Source organism: Lithobates pipiens, unplaced genomic scaffold (assembly GCF_037356315.1).
Source record: "Lithobates pipiens isolate NorthernLeopardFrog02 unplaced genomic scaffold, aLitPip1_a1.2 Scaffold_3, whole genome shotgun sequence".
Taxonomy (NCBI): Eukaryota; Metazoa; Chordata; class Amphibia; order Anura; family Ranidae; genus Lithobates; species Lithobates pipiens.
The window spans coordinates 220,060,662-220,067,801 of NW_027507790.1; the positions used below are offsets into that span (position 1 = coordinate 220,060,662).

General features: G+C 38.6%; 1 protein-coding gene across 1 annotated transcript in view; it reads left to right on the forward strand.

Moving 5' to 3' along the window:
* Positions 1 to 7,140, forward strand: part of PLCXD3 (phosphatidylinositol specific phospholipase C X domain containing 3) — a 217,316-nt gene that overhangs the window by 192,458 nt on the left and 17,718 nt on the right. The window lies entirely within an intron of this gene.

The window sequence follows — 7,140 nt, forward strand, 5'->3', positions numbered from 1 at the left end:
AGTTCATAGAAACAAGTGGGAGGAACGTGACAGCCTTTAGGCCAAATAAAAATAGTCCCAAAGAAAAGCTCAAAAAGAAAAGTCTCTTGGATGGCTTCTGAATGTGCATTAAATTTGTAAAAAAGGAAGTAAAAAGAAATGTCCACATTATAACTTTCATTCTGCTCAACTTTTCCCAAAACCTTTTGGTTCAATTCTCTGATCACTCATATGTACAGACATGAGTTCTCTACCTCAAAACACTGCTTTTTCGTAAGGACAGAACTTGATATCCACAGACAGACTGGAACTGATGCGTTGGGTGAGACTGGGGACTTTGGGCTGGCACATCTGGATCTCTCTCATGTGGTGCTCACGGGAATTTTGTACCCTGAGTTTGCATCAATTGGCTCCCCTTCAAGGTGTCATTCGTAGGAACATTTTCCAGCAGGAGTCCGCCTTTAGTCATCTGAGCACCTCCTATGGTATCTGAACAACAAAGATGAACAACGGAGATTTCCATGTAAAAGCTGTAGTCATCACTTCTTCCGGGTAGGGTATAGGGCAGGGTATGAATGGGGTGTAGGGTATGACTGGGGTGGGCATTTCTTCATGTGCATAGGGCTGTGGGTGAATGCAGGCTGGCTGGGGCAGATACTCCTCATCCGACATGAGTAAGACAACATTTCATCATCAACACTTCATGACTGACACCCTTGGAATTCTGAAGTTAAATATCCAGAATAGTCATTCTGATTGCTTATTTCAAATAAATCCTTCCCATCACATTTTAGTACCCCATGGACTCAATATATGCAGCAATGTATCTTGATCCCAGTTATTTAATTTCAGGAACTTCTTCAAAAGTTTTTTTCACATTTCACCCTTTCGTTACCAAAATCCCTTTATCAATTCTTTTAATTTAATTCAACACCAAACTTTTAGGGAAAATATAACATGGCCTAAACACAATATGAGGCAACCTGTTGTGTACATTCCAGACACACACTTAAAATACTTTACTAATAGAAATGATACCCTGTGTGTTCGTTAAACACAATACAACTGCTCTCTCATTCCACATTCATTTGGCCATTCCATTCATCCTTCATTTGTCCACAACACCTTCAAACCTTAATATTTTTCTCTCTAGTGTCCGGAATTACACAACACAGGTACTTCTCTTTTTTTTTTACTAACCACAATTACTCTGGTGTAGCGACTGGAATATACCGTACAACTTCCCTTTGTTTACTTTCGAATTCTGGACTCCTAATTATAGTATTCTTAAATTTGTTAAAATCAACATTTTAAAATCCCCAATCATTGTTAATACAGCTTAAACACTATTAAACAATTTGCACAACTATAGCACATTTACTGTTATCAGAAAAAACACATTTTAACTTCAATAATGTAAGGATAGGCAACTACAACCAAAACAGTTCTTAAAGTCAGATTCTAACCGAAATAATCAAAATATCCTATTACATAAAATTAAATACTACTTTAAAAAATTTGTATCTGATCAGATTCCTCAAAAAAAAAAATTTGGTAGCAGCGCATACATATAATTTCATCAGTGACATGTCACATTCCCCTTTTAATGTTCCCAATTTACTATGGAGTGGGCATGGGCTTAATATGTGCCCCAACACATTTCATGAATAGACTGACACTAGTTGCAACATTTTAACAATAAACATGTACCTTTATAGATAAAGTTTCTGAATCAAATCCTTCTTTAACATTCATTCTCCACCTCAGCAAGTCTCTCTGACTCGCTGACTATGGAATGCAAATATAGCAGTATGCCCCCCACAAAAGCGGTGGTGAAGGCATGGTTGGTGGTTTGTTCCCCTCTTCCACCCGAAACAAAATAGCAGATCTCTGCGAGCAGATATGTACCTCCGTGCATTGTGCTAAACAGTGGGGATCACTCAAATAGTAATCTGTCTTTGTCCAAATCCGCGATTCAGTCCTCTTAAAGCACCACACACAGATGAGTACCCTACTCTGTCCCTCTCACCTGGCCACTTTAGCAACGCTCTCTGTCTTGGCAGGATCATAGGATATATATCAAATACCCAACAATTTATCTGCATTCAGAAGACAAAAACAATCTTATACTCTAAATTGAAATTCCAAGACAAGACAAAAATTCACATACACATAAAATTAAACATTTCTCTCTATTTTCCTCTACCAACAACTTTCCTCTACCTAGGTGTCCGTCTTATGAAACTGCGAACAGCAGCTACCCCAAGGACTGCCACTGATCACAGTCCACAAACAGTCCATGAAACAGAGACAGTCGTGGGAGAAGTGTTTAAACATGTTCTCCCTCCGATGATCGCTGCACTCTAAGAATCCTCACTGATCGACACAAAAACGGTCAGTCCATGAAGCTGCAACCCTAGCACCTCACTGGAGATCCACGTCAGAATTCACACCCCCAAACCCACCAGCTCAGAGGTGGAGAATCGAGGAGCGATGAAGGAATCTGAAGGAATCTGAGGGGGAAGGAGGAAGATTCATAATCTCCCTCTACCTTATTCAGACCCCCCAAAACAGTAACCATGTCCCCCTGTCAGTACATCCAGTAGAAATTTAATCACTGCCCAATAAACCAGCATCTTGGTGTCTCTATGAATCCCTGGTACCGTAATCCCACAAAAGTCTCACGAGACCCCAGCATCAGAGGCTGCTCATTGCACAGGGTGGGTGCTTTCAACAAGGGTTGTAGCCTCCCCACCAACTCTCTCTCTTTTTACCCTTGGTTGAACCTTTTCCCATGCCTGTTGCCAAACAGTGATCTGCACTGATCTGCACATTCTACCAACCCACCTGTACTGACTTATAACTTCAGCAAACAACAATAAACAAATAATCAACAAACAAACAAACAGGGCAACAGGGTAAGTCTACACAAAAAATCCTAATTTTAACAACACCTTTTATCTGATAATTCAAATTAAACTAGCTGTGACACTTTAAAAATCCTTATTCTAAACAAAACTCTCTCTGTGTTAATTTCCTTAACTGCCCAAAACCTCCTATCTCGAATGTCCTTTAAAATCATTTCCTCAAAGAGACTTCATAATCAATAAATGCATGACCATGAATATCTCCACATTGCTACAGCAAACATGAGAAAAAATCCCTCAAGCTCGGTATGCAATGCCGGTAAAATGTCCCCTTTAAATCTCAAACAAATCTGACTTCTAACTTCCCATTTTTAAAAGTACTTTCCTTCACTTTTTTTTTTTCAGTTTCAAAACAGCCTTGAAATCGGCTTGTCCAAAAAGAACGATGCATTGAAAAACCTTGCAAAATGCAAACTTTCTTTTAATAAATAACTAAAACCTCTCTTTTACCTTCTTACCTAACTTACCTTACCCTCAACAATGTGTTCTTATTAACACCTTTACTAATCACTTACTAATCTCATCACTATTTTAGGGCACCCACTTACCTTACAACAACTCCCTCCCAGCTAAACACATTCCTTTTTAAAACTTCAAAAAATACCATTCAAAAGTTACCAAAACACATGTTAAACATACCCAAACAAATTATGCACTTTTCAAGCAGAATCAAGCACCTATCACTTTAAAGCTCTATAACCAACATACTAGCAAAGGGGAGAAGTCACATTATTCATATACTATACCATTCTCTCTTCAAATAATACCTTAGCAAACTTATATGAACAGGCATATAACAGTACTCACCCTTTCCACGATACCTGAATATAACAAGGGAAATTTACTTCACTCTAATCTAATTTGCCCCTTTTGGGACATCATATAATAGTGAAAACAGGGGGCTGCCTTACCCCATACAGCCCTGTCTCCCACACAACAGATATCTTATTACTTTTATGCAAATGCGATAGACAAGAAAAGCCAGATAGAGCAAAAGTTTTGTGGGTCCAGATAGTAATTGGTAATTGCCATGCTACACTTTTCTTATTCTTTTTCCCAAAAAGAGCGTAATATTACGTTTTAAACTTCTCATCAGTCCCAAAGGACACAGTGTTCCCAAGAGCCACTTCTTAACAGCATGGTCCATCTCACACTTCTCTTCTTAATTAACATTGAACCAACCAAGGTTGTGTCAAAGCTAAGGCAATAAACAATTATTTGTTTACTTCACCAAAGTCAAAGTTTGACCACCCACCCCGTCAAATCCTAAATCCATATCTCAGCAGTGCCTCCAAACTGTAGTGATTGAAATGGTATTTCTATATACCTGACAAAGACCAGCTAGGTATAATTACGGCAATTACCTTACTTACGAAACCTGCTCAGCACTGCAGTACTGAGGAGACAGCTTCTTTCTGAACACAAGAAGAGATGAGTCAAAGTTGATGTTCAAAGCTTATCTGGTTTAATTCTGGGCGGGTATACAACTTATATATGCTATTATTAGCCAATCATTGTATAGAACATGGGTGTGGTTAATACAGAGGTGTACATTACATATTATTACATATCATTAATTATGCCATCTGCTTTCATGACTCACAGTCATGAGTCCTTTTTCCCTATGTCCCTATGTCGTGTCTGGGGTGGCCCAGACATATTGAGACACAATTTCTTTATTTAGACAGTACAGGATAAAACTGCTTGTGCAAGCTATATTTTCTTATATGTATGCTTTATAGAAAACTGATACAATCTATAAATACAGAACTTAAACTAACTAGCAGATTAATCCAAGTTAATCTTATATGAACTGATAAAGATGGAGTCACTCCGGTTCATCCATATCACTATATTGCTTGGGCACGCTTTGAAATGTAGATTTTCACCACATTTACTAAGCTATGGGAAAATGCCCTTGCAAAGTGAAAATTCACTTTGTAATTTGAACATGCTCCATTACTTTAGTAACTAAGGGTCTATGTACCGTATAAACTCATGGGAGTTGATTTTCTAATGATAAATAGGCTGTTCACTTTGCAAAGGAATTTACTTGTACTTTCAATTGCAGAGTATACCCAATTATGTGCAAACAAAATAAACAAAAATGCATTTTTACTTGCTCATAATGATATCATAATGAATGATAGAAGTCAACAGAGCTTCACTAAGCTCTGGGGTGAGTTCCTTTGCAAAGAGCAACTTCCCTTGCAAGGCGAAGAGTCTATTTGCCTTTTGTAAACCAGTCCACATACTTCCCAGTGCATGGGAAAAGCTTTAGGAAAAAGAGCATTAAAGAGTATCTAAAACTATAAACAAGAATTTATTCCATTACAACCGGTTCCTAGTTGTGGTGGCTGCACTGCTCTTTTTATTCTCGCTTTTTTCCTTTATTTTCACCTGCTAATGCTGCCAGCTACACAATTCCTATCCTAGGATGGATGAAGGAGCAACATTGTCACTCTAGCACAGCCATTTTTTTTAAGACTACAAAACACCTACCTTTCCTAATCTCTAAACCATAGAGGGTAGGTGCTCTGTTAGCAACAGAGGTAAACTAAGCAGGGCATGCATTACTGCTTAGGATTCAGTGCAGTTGAGTGTACAGATAGTTTGGAGCTCATTAGACTTCTGGCAGAATCAACAGGGATTTTTCTGCACTGGTAGCATTTTCATGTATTAGCCTCATACACATGAACAATTGCTATCCTAAAATTACCGTCACTTTTCTGTGCCCAGGAAGTGTCAGCTGGTGCATACAGTGAATGGTTGTACATGAACAGAATAGTGTAAACCTTAAATCCCCAGCGCATCAGTATTTACCCATGCATGTGCAATATATTTCCAAAATGCAAAACTTTTGTGTTCAGAAAATACATCATGTGCATATGATGTATTTCCTGATCACAAAAGTTTTGCATTTTGAAAATATGTTACGCATTTTGGAAATATGTTACACGGTTAAACACCGAAACATCAGAATTTACATGACTACAGCTGCATACAGCCATTCACTTGTATGACAGGCTGTACATGCCTGCTGCGGTGCAGGAAAACACTTGGAATATTTTTCTAGGCGTATAAATTGCCTGCAAACATCTGTGTGCATTAGACCTAGATGTACTGAATATGGTTTTTGGTTTTTATTGACTTAATATACATTTTAAAGCCAAACTTCAGCCTTACCTTCAGTAAGTTGCTGAAACGACTTACTCTCATTCCATTACACACTGAGCTTTAGGTCAGATAGAGTCCGCCTAATTTCCTGGCTGGAGGACATCCAGCATCGTATAGCCCTTTCCTTCCCAGCCTTATTCTCCCTAGTTAGCCCATTTCACTTAATGGATTTCAGTTTGTTTCAATCATGGAGACTCAGCATCACACGTGGAAATGCAGTCTACGTCTCTGGGTCATCACTGTGTTTTCTCTTTTAGACCCAGTGACATCACTGTGTCTAAAATAAGATATGTAATAAAAATGGAAAGGATTTATTTAAAAATGTCTTTGCATGATGATGATGAGGGGGAAGGATGGGAGGGAGAAACTAGGAAAGACAGACTAAATTTAAAATCCAATCCTTCTCCCATTGCAATACCATATATATATAGGATTTAATAACTATTGAATATTACTCATAGCCCCTCTGGTGTTACCAGTGGCAAGGCCCCAGGCATAAAGTCACTCGGTCATAGCTGGTGAGATTTGGAGCTAAAATTAACAATAAATTCACTAACAAATTTAATGTCTGCACTAATAAGTGCTATGGGCTTGCATCTTCCCAAGTTCAGCAAACCTTTGCCTCTGGAGGATCTGGACTATAGGGCTATCAGGATGTATCTGAAGGTCCTATAATACAGATAAGTTAACCTGCTAGGCCTTATGATTATCCATTGGACGCACCAGCTCTTAACCTCAAAAGCCCAAAGGGAAGGTTAGGGACATTAGGAATCTCTGGTTTTCCCAGAATCTTCCCGGAAAGTTAGGGACACCAAGAATCTCAGAATGTCTTGGCAAGACAGGAACACTAAAAATATTTAGGTTAATCAGAGTCTTTTTGGAAAGCCAGGAATACTAGGAATCTTGGGGTTTCCCAGAATCTTCCTGGAAAGTTAGGGACACCATGAATCTCAGAATGTCTTTGCAAGACAGGGACACTAAAAATATTTAGGTTAATCAGAGTCTTTTCGGAAAGTCAGGGATACTAGGAATCTTGGGGTTTCCCAGAATCTTCCTG